Raw genomic sequence first — 22,003 nt, forward strand, 5'->3', positions numbered from 1 at the left:
CGGAGCCCTGAAAGGATTCGCCCGGCAACGGCGACGGCAGCCCGCAACCCCTCCTTGTCCAACTCACCCCCACCATCACGCGGAGACGGCTCAGCTCCTCAGAGATATAGGTGAAGAAGGAGACCAGGTCAGGAAGCCACAGCTCATTGAAGTCGACCTGGTGGTCGAACGGGTTTAGCCCGACGGCCGGCATCGTCGTGCTGGCACGACGGTAGGCATCGCGCAGCCGCAACGCGTGCGTGGCAACTTGGTTCACCAAGTGGCTGAGGCGATCATGGACCTCTTCACGATCGGCCCGCTCGTGCTCCAGCCGGCTCCCCTGACGACCTATTGTATCTCCCATTTTCTGCAGCAATGCCGCCGACGCCTCGAGCATCTTTGTTGTGGACGCCTGCCGCTTTTGAAGCTCAGTGAACTCCCGCACGTAACGGAGGAGCATGGTACTCCTCTCGTCCTTGAGCTCACGGAGCTCCACGTCCTTGGCCCTGAGCTCCGCATCCTTTGCATGGAGCTCCTGTGTCAGGCTCCTCACCTCGGACTCCGTGATCTGCTGCGCCGTCATGGCACCAGGTAGAAGCAATGGGGAGAGGAAGCAAAGAGGGTGAAATGGCTGAAAGGCAATGCAATTTACGGGAAGGCGGAGGGAGCGGGGAATCTTTTGGTTTTCACCACGGTAAAACACCAGTCGACGACTTCTCATATCAGGGAGCACTGGGTTTTTACAGGCGGAGTCATCGTGACTAATTGCTGCCACGCCTACTCCCGTTAATCAAAAAATTAAAAGGCCCACCGCGCCTTCTCCTGTCAATCAAAAAATTAAAAATCCTGCAGCACCCAAACACCAGAGCAACGCCGCGGTGGATATTTAAATTTACCTGCCGACAAGTAGATAAAAAAAGGGGTGAAAAAACAAATGTGGCGGCGGCCTAGCTAATCGGTCGAACTAGCCCAACTAGCTAGCCACCGTGCTTCACTGATGTACTCGGTGGGAAAGGTGTTCTTTCGTGATTTGATGACTCATTTACTTGCTTCGGCGCTACGACCGAGGAGGACCCAGAAAACGTGTGGTAGGGCGTCCCACGTCTAGAAGAATATATGCGTGCACCACCCGGGAGGACCCCGAAACTGCGCAGTAGGGTGTGCCACGTCTCGGCACGGAGGAAAAATGTGCGTGTAAAAATATACTGTAACAGACATAGTACCTATGGTTCGACCTCGGGACCCAGCCAGTCGGTCGAAAACACCCCACTAGCCACACAGCTTCATCATGCAAACGTGGCACGGAGGATAGATGTGGTTAGCTCCGTCTCGACCAGCCACAATGTCTCTTGTTCTAGGCGATTATTCTATTTTCCAAGCTTTTTTTTAGTTGTAATAACACCACGGCAAGCTAGCGCCGCTCTTCATGCAAAGGTTAGACGATGGAGAGAAGAGAGATTGAGATCGCAGACCTGGGACCCACCAGTAAGTGAGACAACGGTCATGCACGTGTTGATGAGGCACTCCCTCTACTCTACTCAACGCAAGTACTGTATAAAATCAAGTTATGGGACAAAGCCAACAACCGTTCGTTTTTTCAGGCTATCGACTTACGCTTTGTAGTCCAGGTTGCCAGTTCGAATCTTGTCTTTTAGATTTGTTAGTTTTAGGTCCAAATTTGACTAATGACAAGTGGGACTGAGGGAGTCTTGGATTAGGGGGTATCCGGATAGCCGGACTATAACCTTTGGCCGGACTGTTGGACTATGAAGATACAAGATTGAAGACTTCCTCCCGTGTTCGGATGGGACTCTCCTTGGCGTGTAGATCTCCTTCCTTGTCACCGACTCTGTGTAACCCTAGCCCCCTCCGGTGTCTATATAAACCAGAGGGTTTAGTCCATAGGACAGAAGAACAACAATCATACCATAGGCTAGCTTCTAGGGTTTAGCCTCTCTGATCTCGTGGTAGATCAACTCTTGTACTACCCATATCATCAATATCAATAAAGTAGGGGTAGGATTTTACCCCCATCGAGAGGGCCCGAACCTGGGTAAAAACATCGTGTCCCTTGTCTCCTGTTACCATCCGCCTAGACGCACAGTTCGGGACTCCCTACCCGAGATCTGCCGGTTTTGACACCGACATTGGTGCTTTCATTGAGAGTTCCTCTGTGTCGTCATCGTTAGGCTTGATGGCTCCTTCAATCATCGATAGCGATGCAGTCCAGGGTGAGACTTTTCTCCCTGGACAGATCTTTGTATTCGGCGGCTTCGTACCGCGGGCCAACTCGCTTGGCCATCTGGATCAGATCGAAAGTTACGCCCCTGGCCACCAGGTCAGGTTTGGAAGCTTGAACTACACGGCCGACATCCGCGGAGACTTGATCTTCAACGGATTCAAGCCCCCGCCGAGTGCGCCGCACTGTCACGTTTAGCATGATTTAGCTCTGCCATTGGACAGTGTTCAGGAGATCGCACCTGCAACCACTCCGACCATCAATTCGGAGCCAGCCGCGCCATCCGTGGATGGGTGGCTAGACCCCGCACCGAAGGCCGCAGTCTCAGCGGCGGTCGAGCCGAATACCAACCTTACCCTTCACGAAAGCCGTGACCCCAAGTTGCTGGATTCTTCTCCGGCCACGGGCTCCGAACTGCCTGCGCCCTTGCCAATCGAATCCGACTGGGCGCCGATCATGGAGTTCACCTCCGCAGATATCTTTCAACACTCGCCCTTCGGTGACATACTGAACTCTCTAAGGTATCTCTCCTCGTCAGGAGAGTCCTGGCCGGACTGTGACCGGAAGGATTGGGATGCGAATGATGAAGAAATTCACCGCCCACCCACCACCCACTTAGTAGCCACTGTCGATGATTTAACCGACATGCTAGACTTCGACTCCAAAGACATCAACGGTATGGATGACGATGCAGGAGACGAACAGGAACCACTGCCCACAGGGCACTGGACAGCCACCTCATCATATGATTTATATATGGTGGACACGCCCAAAGAAGGCAATGGCGACGGAACAGCAGGGGATGACCCCTCCAAGAAGCAACCTAAGCGCCGACGTCAGCGGCACCGCTCTAAGTCTCACCAAAGCAAAAGCGGTGATACCGGCACAGGAGATAATAACACTTCGGACAGTGCCGAAGACAACGACAACCCCCTCCAGCAAGATTCAGCGCAGGAGGATGGAGAAGCCAGCCCTCATGAGAGAGCAGTAGACAAAGAGGTAGAGGATGATAATTACATGCCTCCCTTCGAAGATGAGGCAAGCCTCGACGACGACGAATTTATCGTACCTGAGGATCCCGTCGGGCAAGAGCGCTTCAAGCGCCGGCTTATGGCCACGGCAAATAGCCTTAAGAAAAAACAACAGCAGCTTAGAGATGATCAAGACTTGCTAGCTGACAGATGGACTGAAATCCTTGCAGCCGAGGAATATGAACTCGAACGCCCCTCCAAGAGTTACCCAAAGCGCAGGTTGCTACCCCGTTTAGAGGAGGAAGCATTAAAACCTATATCTCCAGTGTATGATGCGGCTGATCGATCACCCGTGGCCACGACACAGAGGCATTTCAGCCAAAAGCTTAGCCCGCACCCCGATGCCACTCAAATAAAAATGCCAAGGCACGGGGAAATATGCTAGACCTGCGAGACATATTGGAGGATAAAGCAAAGCAAGCAAGATTGATCTACGGATCGCGAGGGCGCCCCACTACGAGAGATGATAACCGTCACGCCAGATACAGTAAAAGTAAATCCGGCCGGGCCGAACACAGCAGACAAAACTCGTTCGAGCTGCGTCGTGATATAGCCCAGTACAGAGGCACCGCACACCCATTATGCTTCACAGATGAAGTAATGGATCCTCAAATCCCAGAGGGTTTCAAACCCGTGAATATCGAGTCATACGATGGTACGACCGATCCCGTGGTATGGATTGAGGACTATCTCCTTCATATCCACATAGCCCGTGGTGACGATCTACACGCCATCAAATACCTCCCACTCAAGCTTAAAGGATCAGCTCGACATTGGCTCAACAGCTTGCCAGCAGAATCCATTGGCTATTGGGAAGATCTGGAAGCCGAATTCTTGATAACTTCCAGGGCACTTATGTGCGACCACCAGATGCAGATGACTTGAGCCATATAATTCAGCAGCTAGAGGAATCGGCCAGGCAATTCTGGACATGGTTCCTAACCAAGAAAAATCAAATCGTCGACTGTCTGGATGCAGAGGCCCTAGCAGCTTTTAAACACAACATCCGCGACGAGTGGCTTGCCCGGCACCTTGGCCAGGAGAAGCCGAAATCTATGGCAGCCCTCACGACACTTATGACCCACTTTTGTGTGGGAGAGGACAGCTGGCTGGCTCGCAGCAATAACATATCAAAGAACCCTGGTACTTCGGATACCAAGGACAGCAATGGCAGGTCACGTCGCAACAAACACAAGCGCCGCATCAACAGCGATAACACTGAGGATACGGCAGTCAATGCCGAATTCAGAGGCTCTAAGCCCGGTCCGTTGAAAAAGCCATTCAAAAGAAGCACTCCGGGCCCGTCCAGTTTGGACCGTATACTCGATCACTTGTGCCAAATATACGACACCCCAGACAAGCCAGCCAACCACACCAACAGGGATTGTTGGCTGTTCAAACAGGCCGGCAAGTTAAATGCCGAGCACAAGGACAAGGGGCTACACAGCGATGACGAGGAGGAGCTCCGGCCGCCGAACACCGAAGGATAGAAGAGATTCCCCCCACAAGTGCGGACGGTGAACATGATATACGCAACCCACATCCCCAAGAGATAGCAGAAGCGTGCGCTAAGGGACTTATATGCGTTGGAGCAAGTCGCCCCAAAGTTCAACCCATGGTCCTCCTGCCCGATCACTTTCGATCGCAGGGACCACCACACTAGTATCCGTCATGGCGGATTCGCCGCATTGGTCTTAGACCCAATCATCGACGGATTTCACCTCAATCGAGTCCTTATGGACGGCAGCAGCAGCTTGAACCTGCTTTACCAGGACACAGTGCGCAAAATGGGTATAGATCCCTCAAGGATTAAACCCACAAAACGACCTTTAAAGGCGTCATACCAGGTGTAGAGGCCCATTGCAAAGGCTCAGTCACACTAGAAGTGGTCTTTGGATCCCCGGATAATATCCGAAGCGAGGAGTTAATCTTCGATATAGTCCCGTTCCGAAGTGGCTATCATGCACTGCTCGGGCGAACCGCATTCACAAAATTCAATGCGGTGCCGCACTATGCATACCTCAAGCTCAAGATGCCAGGACCTCGGGGGGTCATCACACTCAACGGAAACATAGAGCACTCTCTCCGAACAGAGGAGCACACTACGGCCCTCACAGCGGAAGCACAAAGCAGCCTCTTAAGGCAATTCGCCAGTCCGACAATCAAACGCCCGGACACCATCAAGCGCGCCTGAAGTAATCTGCAACAGGACCGCCTGGCACGCTCCGAGCAAGCATAGCAATGCGGCCCCTACCCCAGCCTCACCCAAACGGCGAAATCCGTGCTCCGCGTAAATAATTATGCATTGAAAATACCATGGGCATAGGGGAAGGGGCACGACTACGGCACACCCCACAACGCGGCTCAACCGCACTAGGGGCTTCCTACTTTGTCATTTTTTTCTCTCTTTCAGGACTTTATGCTCTGGAAGCCCTGTCCGGTAGTACAATCGCCGAATACACGATACAACAACCAGGGGGCAGAAAGTTACGTCGCACCATGGAACTCCCAGGTGGTCTCTATAACGAGCGAAATACCTGCTTTAAATACCATTCCGCAGCTTGCCCTTGTAGGGGACATGTCAAATTGCCCCATTTTTTTCTTATCGCACAACTTGTATCGTTCTGATTTAATGCACACTTTTTGAATAAACAATGCATAGCACTAGTCTATTACTGCATTCTATATTCCTTCTTTTTTTCATTCATAACATCCAGCACCCGTACACTCTGGTATGGCTAATATGCCAGGGGCTTAAGGACCCCATAATACGGCGTGAGAAGTCCGAACACTTTCGAAAGTGTGGCACCCCGAACTTATAGCATTATATGCATCAGCTCCGAGTCATGTCTTTGGTCAAATGTTGGGTTTGCCCGGCTCCCATGTTTTGGTGCCTTACGTTCCGCTATATCGGCTAAGGTAGCACTGGGAGAACTACTGCGATTGCGCCCCGGTTTAGCTGGGCTAAGCACCTCAGTAGAGAAAGCTAAAACTGAATGTCATGAGAAGGCGAGAGCTAGTCGCTGTTCGAGAGGTCTCGAGTCCTTAAAGACTTATGCCGCTTAGAGCGAGGAGTCGGCTTTGTCCGGCTTAGGCGTGTATGGCGCCCCGAAATCGGTCTTCCGAATACTAGTGGCTTTGCCGAAATTTAAAATTGTAGACTTCTATGGCTAAGTGAGAGTGATAAAGCATTATAGTCCGATTGCCTTGTTCGCTGCGCTGAGCACCTTCCTCAAAGGACCCAAGAATGGGGAAAAGAGTGCTCAGATTTATCCCGAACACCCCAGCACTCGTGGCATGGGGGCAGGAGCCAACGACTAGCCATCTCTCAGATTTAAACAGCCGCACAGAAGGTAATATCTTAAATTCAAACAAGTGTTGCATAGCGCATATGAAACAAGTTTTCATAAATACAGGATCAAACGAGCAAGTTCACTCAAAAATTACATCCTTGGAACACTCATCCGCTGTCGGTGTCAAAACCGGTGGATCTCGGGTAGGGGGTCCCGAACTGTGCGTCTAGGAGGATGGTAACAGGAGACAAGGGACACGATGTTTTTACCCAGGTTCGGGCCCTCCTACCCGAGATCCGCCGGTTTTGACACCGACATTGGTGCTTTCATTGAGAGTTCCTCTGTGTAGTCATCATCAGGCTTGATGGCTCCTTCGATCATCGTTAGCGATGCAGTCGAGGGTGAGACTTTTCTCCCTGGACAGATTTTTGTATCCGGCGGCTTTGCACTGTGGGCCAATTCACTTGGCCATCTGGAGTAGATTGAAAGCTACGCCCCTGGCCATCAGGTCAGATTTGGAAGTTTGAACTACACGGCCGACATCCGTGGAGACTTGATCTTCGACGGATTCGAGCCACAGCCGAGCGCGTTGCACTGTCACGATGGGCATGATTTAGCTCTGCCACCGAACAGTGTCCTGGAGACCGCACCTGCATCCGCTCCGACCTTTAATTCGGAGCCAACTGCGCCAACCGAGGGCGGGTGGTTAGATCACACCGTGGAGGCCGCAGCCTCAAGGGAGATCGAGCCAAACACCAGCCTTACTCTTCGCGAGGTCCGTGACTCCGCATTGCCAGACTCTTCTCCGGACTCTGAACCCTCCGCGCCCCGGCCAATCAAATCCGATTGGGCACCGATCATGGAGTTCACCGCCGCGGATATCTTTCAGCACTCGCCCTTCGGCGACATACTGGATTCACTAAGGGCTCTTTCTTTGTCAGGAGAGTCCTGGCCGGATTATGACCGACAGGATTGGGATGCGGACGACGAAGAAATTCGACGCCCAGCCACCACCAACTTCATAGCCACTGTCGATGACTTAACCGACATGCTCGACTTCGACTCCGAATACATCGACAGCATGGACGACGATATAGGAGACGAACAGGAACCAGTGCCTATGGGGCAGTGGACTGCCACCTCATCCTATGATGTATGCATGGTGGACACACCCAAAGGAAACGACGACGAGGAACGGGAGGACGCAACAAAGGATCGTTCTTTCGAAAAGTAGTCAAAGCGGCGGCGTAAGCGCCGCTCCAAACCCCGCCTCGACAGGGACATCGGTCATATGAACCCAGTCACAGAGCAGGGCGAGCCGGCGGACGATGAACAAGGCAACTTGGATAACCAAATTGAACAACCCGTCCCCGGCGAAGATAACAGTCCAGATGCACTAGTAGAAAAAGGGTCAAACGTGAAGCACATTAGTGCCGGTTTGTATTTGAGCCGGCACTAATGTATACATTAGTGCCAGTTCCAACGGCTAGCCGGGCCGCTTTCATTAGTACCGGTTCGTGGCCAACCTTTAGCACCGGTTCGTGCCACGAACCGGTACTAATGAGAGTGGTGGCAGGATGTTGTCAGACTGGGGCCCCTCCAGCCCCTTTAGTACCGGTTCTTGGCACGAACCGGTACTAAAGGTCGTCCTACATAAACCCTTCGTCCAGCCGAGCTCGCTCTGTTCTTCCCCTTTCCCCTCTCCTCTCTGTTCTTCCCCTCTTCCTCTCGAGCTCATCACACATTTTGCCCAAAATTTGTCAAGATTTGAAGGCCCCCATCCATTGAAATGATCACAAAGGTTAGCAACTTTGTCCTTTCATCTCTCATTGCTAGATTAGCTCTTGCAATGCTTTATATAGTGATTAATTTGTGAGTTTAGTAATTTGGGAGGAAATATATATATATGTGATAGTATTTGATTTATATGCAATTTGAGGTCAAAAATAACACTTAGTTTGCATATGTAGGTGTGGTTTACTTAGTGCCTTCTAAATCTCCGTCGTAACCACCGTCGATCGCCCGCACCGTCCCGTCGCCGGCACCACCTTGTGGTGAGCCTCTTTGTTCATGAAATTTTATATAAAAAATTGATGTTTGTGTGATTTGGATATATAGTTACTCGTATAATTATCTTACCCGTACGTTGTTTGTTATACATATAGTGCCATGGTTTTGATATCCGTCCCCGTCGGCCCTCGTCCTTGTTATGATTCGGATGTGGTATATATATTCTCTTTTAAAACTAGTTGCATTTCGTGTTTATGACAAATTATACCCATCAAGTTGACATAGAAATTTTTTCTAGGAGGTATGTGAACCGGAAATTCCAGCCGACCCTATTGTCGAGAGGTTAAATTTAGTTGAAAGAGAAAACGAGTACTTGAAAGAGAAATTGAAAAGAATTGAGGGGGAGAAGATGGAATTGGAGTTGCATGTTGCCGATGTCGTCGATGATCACAAGATCAAGATGGAGAAAATGCTCTTGAAGATTAGAAAGATTAGAAAATATGCCATCGATAGTGAGGCTTGGTATCATTATGCTGTTGGATCCATTGTTACCTTAGTTGCGATCTTGATCGCATTTGTTGTTGCATTTAAATGCTTTAGCTAGAGAGTTATTTGTTTGTTGCATTTAAGTGTTGTATGAACTTTATGTATGAACTTGTATTAATTTGGTCTATTCGGTGTTGTGTAATGAAGATGAGCCGGCAATGGATGTACGATGACCGATGCTGTCCCCAGTTCGTTGAGGGCGTGCATACTTTTCTGCTTGCGGCTGAGGCAAACAAGAGGGCGGATGGTTTTATGCCTTGTCCATGTGTTGGCTGTAAGAATGATCACAATTACTCTATGTCAAGAACCATTCACGTCCACCTATTTAAGTCCGGTTTCATGCCCCACTATAATGTTTGGACCAAGCATGGAGAAAGAGGGGTTATGATGGAAGACAATGAAGAAGAAGAGGACGACGACAGCTATCCTGGCCATGGGTTCCCTGAATACGATGATACAACAATGGGGGAAGAAGGTGAGCCGGTAATGCGGGAAGAAGCTGAGCCGGCAATGCGGGAAGAAGCTGAAGAAGAGGCATCAGATGAGCCCGTTGATGATCTAGGTCGGGCCATTGCCGATGCAAAGATAAACTGCGCAAGTGATTTGGAGGAGAAGAAGTTGCAGCGCATGTTAGAGGATCACAAAAAATTGTTGTACCCGAATTGCGTAGGTGACAAGAAAAAGCTGGGCACCACACTGGAATTGCTGCAATGGAAGGCAGAGAATGGTGTATCTGACAAGGGATTTGGAAAGTTGCTGGTAATGATAAAGGATATGCTTCCAAAGGACAACGAATTGCCTGAGAGTACGTACGAAGCAAACAAGGCTGTCTGCCCTCTAGGGTTAGAGGTGCAGAAGATACATGCATGCCCTAATGATTGCATCCTCTACCGCGGTGAGTACGAGGATTTGAATGCTTGCCCGGTATGTGGTGCATTGCGCTATAAGATCAGCCGCGATGACCCTGGTGATGTCGAGGGCGAGTGCCCCAGGAAGAAGATTCCTGCCAAGGTGATGTGGTATGCTCCTATAATACCACGGTTGAAACGTTTGTTCCAAAACAAAGAGCGTGCCAAGGCGATGTGATGGCATAGAGAAGACCGTAAGAAAGACGGAAAGTTGAGAGTACCCGCTGACGGGTCGCAGTGGAGAAAAATCGAAAGAAAGTACGGGAAGGAGTTTGCAGATGACGCAAGGAGCGTATGGTTTGGTTTAAGCGCAGATGGCATTAATCCTTTTGGGGAGCAGAGCAGCAACCATAGCACCTGGCCTGTGACTCTATGTTTGTATAACCTTCCTCCTTGGTTGTGCATGAAGCGGAAGTTCATTATGATGCCAGTGCTCATCCAAGGCCCAAAGCAACCCGGCAACGACATTGATGTGTACCTAAGGCCATTAGTTGAAGAACTCTTAGAACTGTGGAATGGAACAGGTGTACGTGCGTGGGATGAGCACATGGGGGAAGAATTTGACCTAAAGGCGTTGCTGTTCGTGACCATCAATGATTGGCCTGCTCTCAGTAACCTTTTAGGACATACAAACAAGGGATACCGCGCATGCACGCAATGTTTGGACGATACCGATAGTATATATTTGGCTAATTGTAAGAAGAATGTGTACCTGGGACATCATCGATTTCTTCCGAGCAGGCATCCCGTAAGAAAGAAAGGCAAGCATTTCAAAGGTGAGGCAGATCACCGAACGAAGCCTCGCCACCGTACTGGTGCTGATGTACATGATATGGTCAAGGATTTGAAGGTGGTCTTTGGAAAGGGTCCTGGTGGACAACCTGTTCCGAATGACGCTGACGGATACGCACCCATGTGGAAGAAGAAATCTATATTTTGGGACCTGCCCTATTGGAAAGACCTAGAGGTCCACTCCGCAATCGACGTGATGCACGTGACGAAGAATCTTTGTGTGACCCTGCTTGGCTTCTTGGGCGTGTATGGAAGACAAAAGATACACCTGAGGCACGGGAGGACCAGCAACGTATGCACGGAAAAGACGGCATACATCAGGGTCATGCAAGCTACGCTCTTACCAAAGAAGAGAAGGAAATCTTCTTTGAACGCCTGCTCAGTATTAAGGTACCGTCTGGCTTCTCGTCGAATATAAAGGGAATAATAAACATGGCAGAGAAAAAATTTCAGAACCTAAAGTCTCATAACTGCCACGTGATTATGACGCAACTGCTTCCGGTTGCATTGAGGGGGCTTCTACCGGAAAACGTTCGATTAGCCATTGTGAAGCTATCTGCATTTCTCAATGCAATCTCTCAGAAGGTAATCGATCCAGAAATCATACCAAGGTTACAGAATGATTTGGTGCAATGTCTTGTCAGTTTCGAGTTGGTGTTCCCACCATCCTTCTTCAACATCATGACGCACGTCCTAGCTCACCTATGCAAAGAGATTAACGTTTTGGGTCCTATATTTCTACACAATATGTTCCCCTTTGAGAGGTTCATGGGAGACTTAAAGAAATATCTTATCTTATCTTATCTTATATTTACTAATTGGAGGCACCTTTCAAGTCTTCTCATTAATCCACATCATTAACATTAATTACACCGTTGGATTATAGAATTTATGTTCGGGATTAAAGGAAAACATACGTAACATAGATGGTCCAGACGTGCCATAAAAAAGGCATATGACACGTCCAATGTTTATGCAACAAAAGAAAAAAAAGCATCTAGCCGTATTCTGAAAAGAAAAGGCAAGTCTCCAACCATAAAGAGTCTAATCCGATCCTAACAAAAGAGTCCGGTCCAACGTAAAAGGGAGGAAAACCTCACCATGCAGCTGAGTCCCCTTAAAGGCCACGCCCAAGAATAAAATATTCTGCCGATTAAACTCTATGTGGACTCCTATACGTGATCGCTTCCTCCTGCCCCTTTCAATCGTGCTCTCTATGGCTGGTGGCGCTAATTTTTCTCTTTCAAGTCTCGGTTCTCCTAATATATTTTTCTTTTTATTCCAGAATTCAATCTAACATACACCTAATATATTTTTCTATATGCTAGCTGAAAAATTAAATCTCTCATGTTTTGTAGATACAATATATTTTTTGAAAGAAGGTTGACGCAGAAGTTTGTCAACATAGATGTGGATTTGGTCAAAATTGACAGCTAGATGAGACGCGCCGCATGGAAAGACTTGGGTCGAGTCAAGACTCAAGACTAATGGATATAGTCGTGGAGATGATGAACCTATGAAATCAGATTAGCTGTTGGTTGATTTTTATTGAGAATTGAGAAATAACTCGATTCTGAGGAATCAGATTACAGTTTTGATTTCCTAAGCTGGCAACATTTGGCCACATAAATTATAATTCTGTTTTCTTGGCGAGTTTTGTGGGTGCAGAGAGCATAGGGGAAGCCGGCCAATGTACCAAATAATGAGTAGTTCATCACATCATTTTTCCCATATAGTGCTTACGAGCAAACACTATTATTGGGTGCCCTACAAAAAATAAACGTAAGCATTCTGAATATTCAATGTTTTCATGATATTGAAAAGCAAAGGACATCCGTGTGATCTCGGAAAATTCAGATATATCCCGCATCTCCACAAGTATTTTGTCGAATTTAAATACAGTCAAAATTTGTACTGCTTTGCTTGCAGCTCCTAATAAACAATATAAACAAGGGAGCATGCCGTTTTTCTACAAGGAAAGGCCGATCTACTTCAGTAACTAATTGGTCACGTAGTAGAAGAGTGAGTTTGCCTGACCAAGAAAAATCATTTTGGATGGAGCGACTCATTGCATGAATCTACGGCGTATACCGGCCGGCTCGACGAGTTCCTCCTAAACGCCGCCGGGCTATGGCTGGATCCAACGTCGCGGGTGCAATGTTGTGGTGTCCTGCAAGTTTAGTCTAGATGCTAAATCAGCTCGAGCTTTGATTATAATTGTTATGCATGCACATAATACTACTGTTCTGACATCTATACTACTTTTTCTCGCATGCGATTCATGAATTACATGGATCCACGTGATTCTTCGCATGTGCGGATTGACAATACATATTATATGCGTGTATATTAAATCTATGCATGACTTTATTTTGCCTTATAAGTAAAAGAAAATTGTGAAAATGCCAAACGGAGGCCGAGCTCCATGGAGGCCTTTATTTGAAAACTTTTCAGTTTCAAAAAATTCTGAAAATAAATACACATATAGCTAGATACATAATATACATGTATGCAATTTTTTAGGTCGAAATACAATAAAATGTGAGCTACATAAAAAAGAGAAATCTGGGGCTTTTTAGCATATGTACTGTTCATCTTTAAAGTCCATGATTTTGTTTTTTTTGTCCAGCTCGCAATATTAGGTATTTCATCCTGAAAATGTTCACACATACACTTTACATCCTTGCATACATGTGTAATTGTTTTCATATTTTTTTAAACATAAATTTGTGAATTTGAATTTTTCAAAATAAAGGCTCCATGGAGCTCGGTCTCCAAAATGCCCTACTCAGAAAATTGTAGCTATTAAAATATCTTCAAAAGAACACCTAATTACTACAGTAACAATACAAAATCTGGATGTGACATTCACCACAAATATCTCATGTAAATACATGATTATATAAGTGATATTAATGTATAAAAAATTAGCAACAATCATAAAACAAATTCTTTAAGAATGTTTGGTACGAACAACTTAAGTCCGAATAATCTATGACAAAGTTCCCAGCCACGTTAATAATAAAAGTAATTCTGTAATAATTTATTGGTTAAAAAAACAACATCAAATCTGAATAATCTATGGCTCTTAAGGAATGAGAATTCCCCCCAAAAAAGGCATGAGAAAATAGTTAATTCTCCACTCCCCATTTGTTCCCAAGAGAGGACTTTCGCTTAAATGCCATGCACATATAGGATCTAATCTACGAAGTGTTTTAAGATCAAATTCTACCGTGCTTCTATAGCAAAGATGTATGGTTTTTCAGTACGTGAACGAAAGGAAGATGTATGTAACATGTTTTGAATTTTAACCATGTTGTTCACCAAAATAACAATAATCCATAACAACATATTTATATTACTGTTGAATATTTTTAATTCGTAACAAATTTTTTACATATTTAATATGAAAAGTGCTAGCCCGTGCAGATGCACGGGTTGACGACTAGTGTTCATAACCGTGCTAGGCCAGAAGGAAGCATCTCCAAGGGCCGTCAAAATGAGGAGGTCATTGAGTTTTGTATTGACTTTATTACTGACCTTAAGCCTATTGGTGTTCCTGAATCGCGGCATAAGGGCAGACTGGATGGAAAAGGCACGCTAGGAGGGGACCAAATAATATGTATGGACGGACATTCTCTCACTGAAGCACACTACACAGTTCTACAGAATTCCGCCTTGGTGGCTCCGTATATGGATGAACACAAGAATTTGCTACGCTCCAAACACCCGGAGTGGTCTGATGACTGGATTACACGTGAACAAACCAGGAGTTTCGCCAGCTGGTTGCAAACACGTACCATGCGTGACACCTCTATTGAAGATGACCTGTACTTGTTGTCCCAGTTACCATCTTCGAATATAATGAATTTCAAAGGGTACGAGATAAATGGTAATACATTTTACACGATCGCCCAAGATAAGAAGAGCACCAACCAAAACAGTGGTGTCCGCTTTGATGCAGAAACCAAGACGGGAAAGGAAACATATTATGGTTATATACAGGACATATGGCAACTTGGCTATCGACGTGGTTTGAAGGTCCCTTTGTTTCGGTGCAAATGGGTCAATATGACCCGAGGCGGGTTAACGGAAGACCCGCAGTACAGAATGACAACAGCGGATCTCAACAATCTTGCGTATGCAGACGAACCATTCGTCCTAGCCAATGATGTGGCACAGGTTTTCTATGTGAAGGACATGTTTACCAAGCCAAGAAAAAGAAAAGATAAGGAAGCGAATGCATCGTACGATGAGCCAAAGCGGCACATAGTTCTTTTTGGGAAGCGAAACATCGTGGGAGTGGATGACAAGATAGACAAGTTAGAAGATTATGAAAAGTTTGATGAAATTGCTCCATTCACAGTGAATATTGACCCGAGCATCCCGTTAAATGATGAAGATTTTCCATGGTTACGGCGCAAAGGGACACAAGCGAAGAAAAAGTTTCACACCCAAAGATCTGGGATGTGATCGGCTTCACTATCATCATCACTTTCTTCTGTGTTTCACACCCAGAAGGGAATCTCTATAATAGTTAGGGTAGTTAATTATGTGTTTTGGCATTTGAAACGTGAAGAAATTTTATGTGCAAACAAATTCTTTCATTCCTTTACTGATTTTGAAAGCTAAGTTATTCACAAACTAGTGATTCACACTAATTTCAAATAATTCAAAATTTAAACTATTCAAATTTGAAAACTACAGGCACTAACAGAAAGTTTGTAATTTTTTGTACCTAAAGCAAAAATATTCACAAAGAAACTCTATATACACAAAAAAAAACAACTCAAAAATAAATAAAGCAAAAAAAAAATAAAAAAGCCCGCCTACTAGGCCAGAGCGGCCTGCATACGACTAGAAACCCAACCCGTTGCTGGGCCAGGATGCAGGCCCGCAAAGGCCCAGTAGGCCCACAGGGCAGCACAGAACACGTAGGCCCAGTAGGCCTGCTTTGGAGAGGAGCTCGAGAGAGCTACCGCACGGGGGTTTATAAACCAGTGCTGTCGCCCCTCGGCTAGCGAGGTGGGACTAAACTTGCGCACCGCACCTGCGCCAGCGCACCCCCTTTAGTACCGGTTCATGGCACCAACCGGTACTAAAGGGGTGGCTAGTATTTGCGGGCATATAGCTAGTATTTGTTCTTGACGATGCCCGGCCCGCATCCTCGCCGTCGACATGTCTGCGACGACGTCCGGCTGACCCATGTCCGGGATTGGGCTCCGCCGGGCTGGCACTGGGAGGTGCGGCCTGGAGGGGCGCGCCGCTTGATGAGGAACCCGGCCCCGGGTCTCGTCGTCGACCCTGATCTCGTTTGGTGGCGTTCGCGTGGGCCAGTTTCGGTGCGGAGGGAGCCGGCCCCGTCAGAGGTGGTACGTCGCCGTGTCAGGGAGGAGGACGAGCACGTCCATCGCTACATGGTTGCGTTAGAGGGCAGCAGGTTCTCCAATACCTGGCAGTTTCTTTAGGGATCTCACTTCAGCTATGATCCTGTTAGGGTTCCTTCTCTTTGGGTGTCCACCGACCGCGCCGCAGGAACCACGAGTGTCCTAGATTCTTCTGTAGTATTCGATCTTTAATTAGCAACCTAGCCAGTGATGTACTATTCAATATTATCTATTATTCGAGACGATGTATTCGAGATTATATCTATTATTCGAGACGATGTATTCGAGATTATATCTATTTATTCGAGATGATGCAATTTGAATACTAAATTGTTTTATATTTCTTTTGGATTAGTTAAATAAAAGCTATGGCGGACAATACCGACAGAGAGAGAGAGAACATACCATGTTCGATATGATACGCGGGTCAGATGATGATCAGAATGAAGAAGATTATGACGGCTCCGAATTTGTAAACAACACCGGAGAGGGTGATATGATATTCGATCGCGACGACCGAATTGATGAAGTCATGAACTACGATTATGACGATGATGAAGAACATGTTGATCCTAAAACAACATAGACCGGCGAGGTTTATATATTTATATAAGCAGGAATCTAGTGATCATCACATGTTTTAAATGAGTTGAAGATATATTAACGAATCGATCTTTCTTCTTTCAGCCATCCGGATCGAGCAAATCTTCAGGCAACAGGACGAAACGAGGCCCGAACAAAAAGTTGAAGGAGGGCGTAAAGTGCAATATAGAGGCAATCAGACCTAATGGCGAACCATCAGCGCCTAAGAAGATTAGGGACAAGTTCGTTCGTCAGTGCGGAGTTCTTGTGAAGGACCAACTCCCGATCTCCCTTCAAGAATGGAGAGAGCTAGCAAAGCCACGTCCAGATGTTACTTTTGTCGACGACAGACAAAAAAGTCTGCTTTGGAATACTCTCATGGAACATTTCACCCTACCAGATCATTTCACAGAAGCAGATGTGCAGAAAGTCAAGGACGCTGCTCTTAGGAAGATGGCGGTTGCATTCAAGAACCACAAGAATCGTGAATGGGACAAGTACGTCAAGGGAGGAAGGAAGACACCATTATTCAAGGGGACACTAGAGAATCAAAGTGCTCATTGGGACGATTTCGTGAAATTCAAGGATTCAGAATTAGCTAAGGAACGGTCGAGAATAAACAAGAAGAATGCCGAAAAAAAGGATAAGTTCCATAAGCTGGGGCCAGGTGGCTACGCGGTGGTAATGCCTAAGTGGGATAAGTCTGAGAAAGAGATGGAGGATGCAGGTGTCACTCCGGTTACTAAGAGCTGGCCCCCCAGGTGCAGGAGTTGGTTCTATGCGCATGGGGGGGAGTTGGACCCGGAGACAGGCAAAGTTTCGACGAAGGCATGTCTGAACGGAGCCGACGATAAGATACTTGTTGCAATAGAAGAGGCTCGAACGGGGGTGTTCCAGCCCAACAGAGAGAACGACGAGCTTACGCGTTCCCTGGGAAATCCTGAACACCCAGGAAGAACATGAGGCAAGGGCGCTATTCCGTGGTATGAGGGGTTTTCGGACTGGAACGCCGACTACAGAACCCGTGCGAGAAGGAAGATTGCGGAGGAGAAGCAGAGGAAGATGGAGGAGGAGAAGAGGAAGCTGGACTATGAACGCCTTCAAGGCCTAGAATCAAAGACGCGGACTTGGCAGACAAATTCCAGCGGCAGGAGGAGCAGATCAACTCACTTAGCCAGCAAAGGGGGTCTCAGCAGGTGCAACAGCTAGCGGATGATCCAGCATTGGATTCCACCGCCCCATCCATGCCGAGAAGCAGTGTGGGTTCCGCCCCGTTTGATGCAATGCTGGATAGATACCCCGTGGATTTCATCATGGAGAACACTAACTGCGAGCTACACTTCAAAATGAAGAACATATCCATGAAGGTGGCGGACGTCGTTGCTTATACAAATTCCCCCGATGCAACCTTCCATTGCAACCCGATTCCAGCAGGCTATGCTCGTGTCGTGGTTGATGAGGTGGCGGACCAATATTCGGGGCTAGAGCTTGACATTCCTGGAGGTGACGAGGAGCACACACTCGGAGAGGCCAAACATCGTATCATCCTATGGAGAAAGGATTGCATCATCTTTCGAAGGCCACCGACACCGCGTCACCCGACTCCTCGCCGAAGTCCGCCACCGAGTCAGCAGACTCCCGCTCCTCCAAGTCCACCAATGCATGAGGCCACTCCTCCTCCTCCAAGTCCGGCAAAGTGTCAGGCCACTCCTCCTCCAAGTCCGACATAGCGTCAGACGTCCACTCCTTCTCCAAGTCCGGCACAACCTCAGGCCACTCCTCCTCCATGTCCGGCACAGCTTCAGGCCACTCCTCCTCGTCCAACTCAGCCCCGTCAGCCGTCTCCGCCGCCTCAGCAATCGCAGAAGAAGAGACACCCCGCAGCTATGGTGCATAGCGGTACGAGTCGAGGTCATAGTACAGGAAGTACAGGCGGAGGCAAGCGATATAAATATGGTCCAAACCTCACTACTCCTCTTCCTGAGAGGGCTTACGACAGGACCCAGGAGCAAACCAAGGCCATAGTGCGGGCAGAAGTCGACGCCCATTTTGGACTGAAACCGCCACCGCCCCCAAGGGAGAAAGTGCCTGTGGAAGTTATTGACCACTTCATTCGTATGGCTCAACCACTAGCTCCTAAGACTGTTGACACAGACTATGAGCGCCACATCAGGAAGTTACATCGACAACGTCTACAGAAGGAGGCGAGCTCGAGCTCGAGCAAACAACAAGCAGCTGTCAAAAAATGCGGGAGAACCGTTTCCTAGCTGGGAGAACAGTGGGCGCAACCGATCCCCCCGCTTGTTGTGCCGCCAACAACACGTGACAGTACGCGCGCCCAATATTATTGTGGGCAAACAGTTTACGTTCCCCAGGTGGGCGATGTGGTAATAACCCAGGAGCATATAATGGAGGCTGAAACTCTCAACATCACTGTTGGACAAGTCCTCGAGATCGAGGACATGCCTGTGCTTACAGAGGAGGAAATAAAATGGAAATATGTCCGGGGCCAACCTTTGGTCAAGCCAGAAGAGGTCAAGAAGCTCCCAACGAGAATGTATGAATTGCATCAATGGTACATGGACATTACCAAGAGATCCGATCGAGAGTCCCTCATGGTGCAAGTCAAGAAGGATCATTACTACCAGATGAAACCTATAACCGTTGAGTATTCTGAACTGTTTCAGTTATACAATCAAGACGCACTCGACAAATCTATCGTCAGTTGCTATTGTCTGTAAGTGATTTCTTTCTGTAATTTAAGTCTCAAGCTAGCTGTAGTGATCCTTTTGATTAATCATTACCTGTAATTATCCTCACTATATTCTTTTCTGTGGTATTATGCAGGATGAAGATGTATGAAATGACAAAAGGTGGACGCTTTGGCATTGGGTTCATTGACCCAAACATCGTTAATGAATACACATGGAATATAAGCAAGCATTATGAAAAGCAGGTAGAGGACAGCATGCTTGAGTTCTTGAAGCGCCTCAAATACAATGAAGATATACTACTTCCTTACAACTTCCAGTGAGTCACACTTTCTTGTACTACAAATGCTCTGTTTTTGCCTACTAGCTAGCTACATGTTTTTGCTTACATATGCCCGCTTAATTAAGACATGCAAACATGTGTGCATGCAGATTTCACTGGATCTTGTGTATCATTAAAGTTGACGCCGGAACAGTTGAAATACTGGACTCACTACTCAAAGAAAATAGTGACTATACCATCTTGTTTGGGATAGTCAACAGGTAATTTAAATCATTATTAACTATATATCTCGGCCTATTTAGTTCGTCATTTCATGATATGAACTATTTAATAACCCCTTTATTCATTTTCTTCGACGGTGGGTAGGGCTTGGGCAAGGTTCATCAGCGTCACGGAAGGCGAATGGAAACAACAGCTGAAATGGTTTCGACCCAAGGTAAGTAATTAAGTAGTACTAGCTAGCTAGCTAGCTAGCTGCCATCTCTTTAATATTATCATGCTTGATTAATTATTATCTGATCAAATTAAATTCCATTCTCGTAAAGGCCCTGAAGCAGGCGCAGGGGACTGATCTGTGTGCATTGTGCGTTTGCGAAAACAGTCGCATGATAACGTCCGAAACGAGCAGATCTCGAAGACAGGAATGGGTACGTTTGTGAAAACACTATTCACAATTTTTACACCATTATCGATACCTAGTCACACAACTAATACACATGCATATTGATCTCCTTCTTAACAGTTCACAGAGGTGCGGGACAAGCTCATAGAAACGGAGCGCGTACAAGCACTTCAAGAGGAAATAGCGGGATTTTTGCTCGACCAGGTCATAAATCCGAAGGGAGAATACTATTACCCGCTATCGCCCCCATCGACCAGGTCATGAACCACTTCCAACTGTCATCGTGCTCCGAAGGCACCAATTAGGCTAATGCCACTGGCTCCGAAGGCAACATGCATATGTAGGAGAAATTGTATATAGCTATACATGTGTGTATGTGTGAATTAATATGTGGTTTGTGAGACATTGATGATCTATATATATGATTGGTTCTACTAGAAATTCTATTTATATATATATATGCATAACATGTACAATGTGTAGTATCGTAAAATACCAGCAAACGAAAAAGAATTAAATGGAAAACACAAAATTAAATGAAAAAGAAATCATAAAACCAAAAAACCCCCAAACATTTTAGTACCGGTTGGTGTTACCAACCGGTACTAAAGGGCTCCCGGTCCCCGGAGCTGGCTCGTGCCACGTGGTTGCCCTTTAGCACCGGTTCATGCTGAACCGGTACTAAAGGGGGGGGGCTTTAGTGACCACACTTTAGTGCCGGTTACGGAACCGGCACTAAAGGGCCTTACGAACAGGTGCTATTGCCCGGTTCTGCACTAGTGATGACCTCACGCCGAATAAGTTCCTGGAGCAGAAGAATCTCCACAAAAGGCTTGTCGCCACTGCGCGTAGCCTGAAAAAGAAGAAGCGGAAGCTCCAGACTGCGGAAGATGCACTCAGAATCAGATAGAGCAAAGTACTCAACACCGCTGACAAATATGGCGGCAGTCGCCACACAAATAGCTACCCAAAGCGAAAGCTACTGCCCGAATTCGATGAGGAGGCCTTAGAGCCCCCGTAATCAAAAAACAAAGAATCCATCCGGTCGGATAGACGACCTCATGGCCAACATAGAGCGGCAAACAGCGCCGCACACAAGCTAGCACGCGATCCACACAAGGATTCGCATCAATAAAAGATGACGCAACCAGATCTATCTATAGGCCAAGAAAGCAAGCTCTAGCAAGAAATGCAACACAACAAACATCCGAACACCATGACACACCCAAATACAGGCGTGCCGCACACCCCCTATCTTTCACTGATGAGGTGCTGGACCACGAATTCCCAGCGGGATTCAAACCCATAAACATAGAGGCATATGACGGAACTACAGACCCGGGGGTCTGGATTGAGGATTACATCCTCCATACCCACTTGGCTCGAGGAGATGACCTCCACGCCATCAAATACTTACCCCTCAAACTCAAAGGGCCAGCCCGGCATTGGCTTAAAAGCCTTCCCAAAAACACCATTGGAAGTTGGGAAGAGCTCGAGGACGTTTTTCGGGCAAATTTTCAAGGGACCTATGTCCGACCACCGGATGCAGACGATTTAAGTCATATAACTCAACAACCCGGAGAGTCAGCCCGAAAGCTCTGGAACAGATTTCTTACTAAA

The sequence above is a fragment of the Triticum urartu genome, chromosome 7 (genome assembly GCF_003073215.2).
Source record: "Triticum urartu cultivar G1812 chromosome 7, Tu2.1, whole genome shotgun sequence".
NCBI lineage: Eukaryota > Viridiplantae > Streptophyta > Magnoliopsida > Poales > Poaceae > Triticum > Triticum urartu.